Source organism: Agelaius tricolor, unplaced genomic scaffold, assembly GCF_023055355.1.
Source record: "Agelaius tricolor isolate 1412-34295 unplaced genomic scaffold, bAgeTri1.0.p SCAF_21, whole genome shotgun sequence".
NCBI classification, from domain to species: domain Eukaryota; kingdom Metazoa; phylum Chordata; class Aves; order Passeriformes; family Icteridae; genus Agelaius; species Agelaius tricolor.
Genome location: NW_027269281.1, coordinates 9,467,138 through 9,475,571, shown reverse-complemented (window position 1 = coordinate 9,475,571; position 8,434 = coordinate 9,467,138). Strand labels below are relative to the sequence as shown.

Here is an 8,434-nt window from a genome sequence, read left to right as displayed (position 1 = left end):
CAGCAGTTGCCACCAGAGGCTGAGAGCTTCCTGAGTTCTCCCAATCCCCTGGTCAATGACCACATCCCAGGACAGGAATCCCAGTTGCCTGGCCTCATTTCCATCCAGAATGGTGTCATTGGCTTTAGCATCCCAGAGGCGGAGCAGCCTGGTCAGGATGGACTTATTTGTCTGACAGGTGAACTCCCTCCACAGGTCACACAGCTGACCCAGGGATAGAGACCCAGTGATGATCTCTGGCTCTGTCTCTTCTGCTGGGTGTGAAGGTCTAGCTGCCTCCACATCAGTCATTATGAAGACTGATTTGCTATTTGATTTCTTCTTTTGAACAGGGGCAACTGCTATGGGCTTAGGCATTTCTGACTTGGTGTTGGTTTGTGTGGAAGCATTGACTACTCTTTTTGTTCCTTTTCTCCTTGTGACAGGTTGCGTAGACATGGTGCCTGCTGACTTGCTTCTTTTCTCCTCCTCTTCAAGAAGACACTGTACCACACCAAGTAGTGTTGTATTTCTAAGCATGATGCACACGGTGCAGGTCATAGAGAGAAGAGAAAGCAGAACTGACAACAGGATTATGCCACCCTAGACACCCAGAGAGAACTCAATATTTTCAAAAATGGCTGTGTCAGGCCTGAAAAGCTGGAAGAAACCACTCTCTGCTCTTCCTGCTAGGGGCTGGGTGCAATTGTTGAGGAGGCCCCAGACGTAGCAGCCCAGACTAGGAAAAGCAAACAAAACGGAGTATATATTCCAAATGATGTTCATTGCCTAGGAGGTTATCATGCAGTAGACATAATAAACAAATAGAGCAATTTTTATACCATACCCTGATATCAACAGAAGCATTACAACAGGCAGGCAGTTCCCTATGTGCGGAAAAATATAGAGAGCAAGGTACAACACCATGTAAACATGTTGAGCATCATGGTGAATAGGTGGCTTCTGCAATACGAAATTGCAATTCTGACTTTTTCAGGACTGGCCCTACATTGGGAGCCAAAATATGTAGCAGTTTGAAAGTCAACCAGTGGGAGATCCCGAGTCAGAAATACATTTTAATAGGGAAATTAAAATAAATGCAATAGTACAGAAACACTGACAGAGTCAGGATACAACCTGACACCCTGTTTTTCAGGGTGGTGCTAGCAGTCCCATTAAATGGTGGCTGCAGTTCTCTTGAAGTGATAGATGTGGTTCTGTTGAAGAGGTGATCCTGTAGAAGGGTCTGGTCTTCCTCTGAAGGTCCAGTGGTCGTGATGTAGCTCTTGTTCTCTGGGAATCCAGTAGGTAAGGCTGCCCATGGTGTTCCACATCTCAGATTATATCCAGGTAGGAATGCTTGGTTCCTCCCCCTGGGCAGAACATCTCACAATGGGATGATGTAGATTTATGAGTCATGCAGTGAGGCTTGATGGCCCATTAACAGAGGATATCCCACCCAGAGGGAGTTATCAGGGATAAGTCATGGAAGAGATAAAGAACACTGCCCCACCTGGTTTTAATAGATGGTGATAGAATACATACTTTTGGTTACATCTTGCATTGTAACCCAAGACACTCATTCATAGGGCAGTGCCATGTTTTCTGTACTCTGGTCATTGAGTATTGTTTAACCCAAGGCAAGCATCTGCGTCTATTATTTTCCATTTGGAAAAACCCTGTGACAGCAAGCACTTCGAAGCAACAAGGGTTTATGACTGTGGAAAGCTGGTTGTCTGCTCATTTATTTTATTTATTTCCCAAGTTGAGTTAAAGGCATTTACACTTAGACTACATATATTTTTTTTCATCAATTTAGCAATACACGTGGTTATTGTTCCTTGCTTTGTGATACCAGTTCCAGCCCCCAGAAATGTTGGCAAGTCTTTGCTTCAAGGAAAGACCTTGAGATGCAGGGGAAGCCCAAGCGTGCTCTGTGCTCTGCTTCAATCAGCTCCACACTCATGTTCCATATGCGTGCACATGCTAACTTCCTTTTTTTCTTCTCTCTTCTTTTAACAGTGCCAGATCTGGTCTCTTCTGAGCTCCTTGCAGCCTTTGGGCAATTAGGACATTGAATTTGGTGGACAGTTGCCATTCGTTCCCTTGGATCGTACCTGCCCTTGCTTTCCTCATCCCCTCCTGCACTCCCCTTCCCTCTGATAAAACTCCAGGGTGTTGCAGTATTGTTATGGAGCCCAGAGCGACTCTGGGCTGTTCTTGGCAAGGGGGGGGTAATGCAGATTTTCTGCGAGCCACTGTCACCTCTGTGAAGCCTCTGTCTGCCTCCTGCTGTGTGAAGGAGGCGATGCTGCCTGTGGCAGGATCGGGGAAAGGGATCCTGGTGAGTGGCAAGAGGCTGGAGCCTGAGGAAGAGGACAAGCTGGGTTCTGGGAGAGATGTGGATTCCACTTCCAATGCAGACAGTGAGAAATGGGTGGTGGGAAACAGCCTGGAGGAGCAGGAATTTTCCATCAAGGAGGCTAACTTTACAGAGGGGAGTTTAAAACTAAAGATCCAGACCACCAAGAGAGCTAAGAAGCCCCCAAAGAACTTGGAGAACTATATATGCCCTCCTGAGATCAAAATCACCATCAAGCAGTCTGGGGAGGAGAAGCTTCCTCGAGCTGGTAAAAATAGCAAGGCAACTAAAGAGGATGACAGACCACACTCCAGAAAGAAGGTAAGTCTTATTCTTTCTGTATTTTCCTTTTCTCCTGAAACCAGAGGGAGAGGAGGGGATTAAACTTACTCAAACAGTTTGTGTCCAAGACATAACCTTTGCAAGGTTTGCAAAGCCTTGCTTGGACATGCAGGAAGTAACACAGAGTGGGTGTCATCCTGCATCACTGCATACACTGCGGAGATGATCTTGAACTATGCTTCAGATTAACCAATTCAGAAGGGATCAAAAGTTCAGCCAGGCTTCTTTTATTTTTATGTGCAATTGACGTTTAAGATTAATAATTGCATGAGTGGTAAATGAAGGAGCCCACTTCTAAACTGCTTTGTGCCTGAGTGCTAATGCTTCAGTCTTTTGGCAGTTAAAGCTTTCACCTGCATTTTAATAATACAGGAATGTGCATTGTGAACAACTGAATCCATTCCTGTCTACCAGGCAAAGGGCTTCGTTAAGCGGGACAGCATTTTGTGAGAAACAGTATAGTTATGTTTCAGAAAATGCTTCCAGTATAAGTCTCATTTTCTCCCAGATGCATAACATCTTCTTGAAATATCCTTCTGGGGAGAAATTTTTGGTACTTTAAGTTTGGGTAAAAATTAATTTTTTTATTTTTTCATTTAGTGAAGGAGAGGAAGAGGAAAGGGAAAAGAAAGAAAATAAGAAAATCCTTTCTTTGTATGATCTGTTTAACCATTTTGTTTTGCCATTAGCTTGATTTTTCAGTAGTGTCACCTACAATTAGTCTTAAAATAAATTTAGTTTGAGTGTTTAAGCAGCGCTGGTCAGGAGAGGGACATCTTGTGACTACTCAAGTCTTTTTGGGTGTAGTGCTGTTTTCTGTCCTAGGCATTAGACGAAGGAGCTTTAGTCAGGTTGAGGCTTTATCACAGTACAAATAGACTCATAGAATCATAGACTCATAGAATCATATAATTAGCTGAGTTGGAAGGGACCTACAAGGATCATTGAGTCCAACTCCTGGCCCTGCACAGAACCATCCTCAAGAGTCACACCATGTGCCCAAGAGCATTGTCCAAACACTTCTTGAACTCTGTCAGGCTTGGTGGTGTGACCACTTCCCTGGGGAGCCCATTCCAGTGCTCAACCACCCTCTGGATGAAGAACCTTTTCTGAACATCTAACCTAAACCTCCCCTGACTCAGCTTCATACTGTTGCCTCGTGTCCTGTCACTGGTCATGAGAGTGAAGAGATTGGTACCTGCCTCTCTGCTGCCTCTCGTGAGGATGTTGAAGACTGCGATGAGGTCTGACCTCAGTCTCCTCTTTTCCAGGCTGAACAGACCAAGTGACCTCAGCCACTCCTCACAAGGCTTCCCCTCCAGACCCTTCGCCATCCTCGTGACTCTCCCTTGGATGCTCTCTAACAGCTTAATGTCTTTTCTATATTATGAGGCCCAAAACTGCCCACAGGACTCGAGGTAAAGCTGCACGAGTACAGAGCAGAGAGTGTTGGAAGGGACCTTAAAGATCATCTAGTTCCAACCCTCCTTCCATGGACAGGGACACCTTTCACTAGACCAGGTTGCTCAGAGCTCCATCCAACCTGGCCTTGAACACTTCCAGGGATGGGACATGCATGACCTGTGGGCAACCTGTGCCAGTGCCTCACTACCCTCACAAGAAAGAATTTATTCCTAATATCTAATCTAAATCTACTCTCTTTCAGTTTGAAGCCATTCCACCTTTTCCTGTCACTACATGCTCTTGTAAAAAGTCCCTCTCCATCTTTCTTGTAGGCTCCCTTCAGGTACTTGAAGGCCACAATTAGGTCACCCCAAAGCCTTCGCTTTTTAAGGGATGAACAATCCCAATTCTCTCAGCCTTTCCTCATAGGAGAGGTGTTCCATTCTTCTAATAATCTCGGTGTCCTTCCTCTGAACTTGCTTCAATAGGTCAATGTCCTTCCTGTGTTGGAGACCCCAGAGCTGAATGTAGCACTCCAGGTGTGATCTCACCAGAGTGGTAGAGGGGCAGAGTCATCTCCCTCAATGTGCTGGCCACACTTCTTTTGATGTAGCCCAGGATACTCTGTCTCCTTAGTAGCATGTGGGCATCATGATGAGTTCAGACAGGAACCCAAATTTGATGAAAGACTCATGAGTATCTCCAAAACCTGGACAAATTCATCTAGGTTGTAGACACCCACTGATCAGAGCTCGGGGCATGACTTGGCTTTCTTGCTCATGCAGCTTGAATCCCTCTCCTCCCATACACACTTGAATACTCAAAGGGCTACTTGAAGCCTTGAGGAGGATAATTGCTAACAGCTCTCCCTGGACACAGCTTTCTTGGCAGACTGACTGAGACCAAAATTTTCAAAACTCTAAATCACTTCTTGAAGCATCATTTCCCATCGAATTAAGGGAGAGTCCAAGGGGATTAACACTACTCACTCTGAGAGCACTTCTCTTAGAAGCTGAACTTGAAAGGAAAGTAACAATTTAAGGTGATTTTTTTTTCCTCAGAATACTGCTAAATGGCATCATCTATGTGCATGAAAAAAGTAGCTCTTTTTACCACAGCAGAGATTTGGCCTTATAACACTGAAATTTTCCCACCTTTTGAGAGGAATGGGCTGTCTTCTTAGCACCAAGCAACATCTTATTTCCACTTCCCTTTCCTCCTGAATATTTGCAGATATGATGAAAGTCACTACAGGAGGAGGAGGAGGAGACTGGAAATGAGTGGGAGGGGTTCCAGTGCTGGCAGCACAATTACTTTCATGGCCAATGTGTGTGTCTCAGTAGTTACAGAAATTTTGGGGGGGAAGATAGTTAAGAGGAAGCAGCAAATTGAAACATGGAGCTGTACCTGTCTGGTCCAGCTATGGGTTTCCCTGGGAGCATGCAGGAGCCTTCTGCATAGAATCATAGAATATCCTGAACTGGAAGGGACACACTAAGATCATTGAGTCCAACTCCTGGCCCTGCACAGGACACCCCCACAGAACAATGGTTCTGCATGTCCTTGCAGAACCACTGAGAGCTACAGTAGTGGTTAAAGAAAAAAGTGATTGTCACATTTAAATGACTCTGGTGGTTTTGATATTTCAGAGTTAGGCTGCTTGATTGTCTGTTGCTTTAATCAGCACAAACTCCAGAAAAGCAGCTACTGGCAGCAGCAGGAGGGAACAATGCATGTAAACCAGTGGGGCAGACCTTCAGCTGGCATCACTCCACTGTCCTCTGTGGATTTTTGCCAGGAGAGTTTGGCCCAATGTACACATTTACCTTGCACATGAAAGCAGCATTATTATTTGAGTTTACCACCTTGCTCATGGAAACAGGGAATATATAGAGGCCCCACAGACTGTATATAAGCTCAGCATAACCTGATCTGCAAGTGCTATTCTTGTGTCTGGTGGGTGGGAGCAGTTGTTTTGCACCTCATGAAGTAGCACCTGAATTTATTATTCCCCCTGAGGAGGAGCAAACTCTATCAGTGCTGGTTTGATCCCTACTCTTTCTAAGCAAAGCCTTGAGGCTGCTCTAAATTATGCTGGTGCCAGGTATCTGAAGCTCACACCAGCAGAGTAAACCTCAGCCTCTTCCTAGATTATGGAATAGTGGAAGAGCCCCAGAAGTGCCAGCACAGTAGGGATGCATTCTTCTAATTGCCTTTAAGGTGAAACTAGCTTTTGAGCAGCTGAGAGACCAATTAAGAGCTGCTCTAACAGGCAGGAGGCTCCTAGAGTTTTTACAGCCTTTCTACACAAGTGTATGGGTGCAATGCTACACAAACTCAGCTCTTTGATAGTCATCACAGGTTTCTTTTTTTGGCTAGCTTTTCTATGTACCATATTGCTGATGGCACAAATGAAACAGCTGCAGTTTGATGCCCTCCCACCAAAGGGTGGTGAGGTACTGAAGCAGGTTGCCCAGAGTTGTGGATGCCATAACTACTTTGGGCTCTACCCAAAAAGAGAGCAGGCATTGATTTCTTTGTAAAAACTTCAGAGCTTAAGAAAGCAGTTTTGCTCTGAGCTGAGAACCACTTAGGCCCAGGTTCATCTTGGTCCTTGAAGGCACCTGCGGTGCCCAAACTGGACTCTGAGTCCTCCTGGGCTCCCCTGTAGTCACATGGAGGAGGCTGGTCCCTCCTGAAGGTGGTTTAATCCTCCCTGTGATGAGCAGGGAGGGTTGGATCTCAGCTGTTACCCTTCATTCTCCTTCTCCAAGGCCTGCTAGAGAAGCGCCTGTCTTGCATCGTGTCATGGATATGTTGTGATGGGAATAAGGCACAGTGTCTTTTCCAGCTGTGCCAGCTGGGTCCTCTGCCTGAGCCAGATGATGCCCATATCTCACTGTTTGCCTGCTCCCAAACAATTGTGACCTTTTTTTTTTTTTTTTTTTTTTTTTAATGTAGCCAAGTATTTCTTAAGGAAGCAAACATCTGGCTGGGAAGGGATGGGTTGAAGAAGTGTAAGCAGGCTTTTACTGCTGAATATGGAGTGCCAAAGGAGGAAGACTAGTGTATTTAATTAGCTGCCATATGACCAGGGCTTGCAGGAGCCATCTGTGTTGAGGACAGGTTTTGTTTTGCAGAAGTCCCTCTCTCCCACTGCTGAATTTCAATGGCCTTCTGTGACATTTCCTTGTTTGCTTGTGCTGGGCGTCTCTTCTCAAACCATGATAAAATGTCCCCAGTGCTGGTTTTAGGGATTAGGAGATGCTGCAGGGAAGCAATAGGGGAAGTAACTGGGACCAGTGCAGGAAGCTGGGGGTCCAGCTGGCGGTCCAGCTGGAGGTCCCCCACTACTGAACCACAGGAGGGGATAGGTGCTGTTCCTGGCAGCCTCATAAAGGCTTGGCCAACTCAGTGCACACTGGTTGTTTCAAAAGCACCATGGTCTCCAGGCTAACAGAGATGTGTTAGAGATGTGACACAATGGCATGTGCACCCAGAGCTGCAAACCTCTTTACTGGTTCTGTCTTTGTTTGCAGAGGTTTTGGGATGCACAGGGCTATGAGTCCTTCATGTACGTGCTTGCGTTACTCCAGCATCATTTTCTGCATGCAGCACTCCCTTTCCTCTCCCTCAGGGGTCCATTTCTTCTGGCCAGTGAATAAGTTGAACAAAAGTTTTTGGAGTATTTTATCACAAAGATTTCTGTTCTTGCATCAAATTTTATTAAAACTGGACAAAATATTCTAACAACATTGAAGAAAGGATCATGCAGGCAGGCAAGGAGCTTATGTGTGCATTCACATATACACAAACCCAGTGTGACATTAGCCTTGTTTCCTTAGGAAACCAGTCTATTTCTACATCAGGACTATATATGGACCTTGAGCTGCAGGCAGTTGCTATCAAGAGATGGATTCTCAAGCCATGGTGCATGCACCAGTAGCATGACACTGCTTCCGAGTAGAATGGTCAGCAAACTCTACTTCTCCAGGGTAGTATCAAGCAAAACACCTTGTTATTCTTTTCTTGGTTTTCATTGTTTTGTGTTTTTTTTGTTGGAGCCGTGAACTAGTAGTGAAAAGGACAGGGTAAGAGCTAAGGTGTCTGTGCTGGTTTAGCAATAATTGATTTTTGGTGAAGGGGAAAAAAACACGGAAGTGATACTCTGTGAGGAGCTGCTAGCAGCTTCCTCTGTGCCTGGCAAAACCAATCGCTGGCTAGCTCTGATAAGTGGCACACTGCTAAGCCAATTAGAAAAGCTGGTAATGCCTCTATGATAACATATTTAAGAATGAAAAAAAAAACCGCTGGAAGCTCTCTTGCTCCCTGCTCTCTACAGAGGAC

The 8,434-nt window shown here is 45.4% G+C and overlaps 1 pseudogene; it reads left to right on the top strand.

Annotated features, from left to right (window-relative positions):
* Positions 1-2,054: 2,054 nt before the first annotated feature.
* LOC139598940 (SET-binding protein pseudogene) lies at positions 2,055-3,933 on the top strand (annotated as a pseudogene).
* The last annotated feature ends 4,501 nt before the right edge of the window (positions 3,934-8,434 follow it).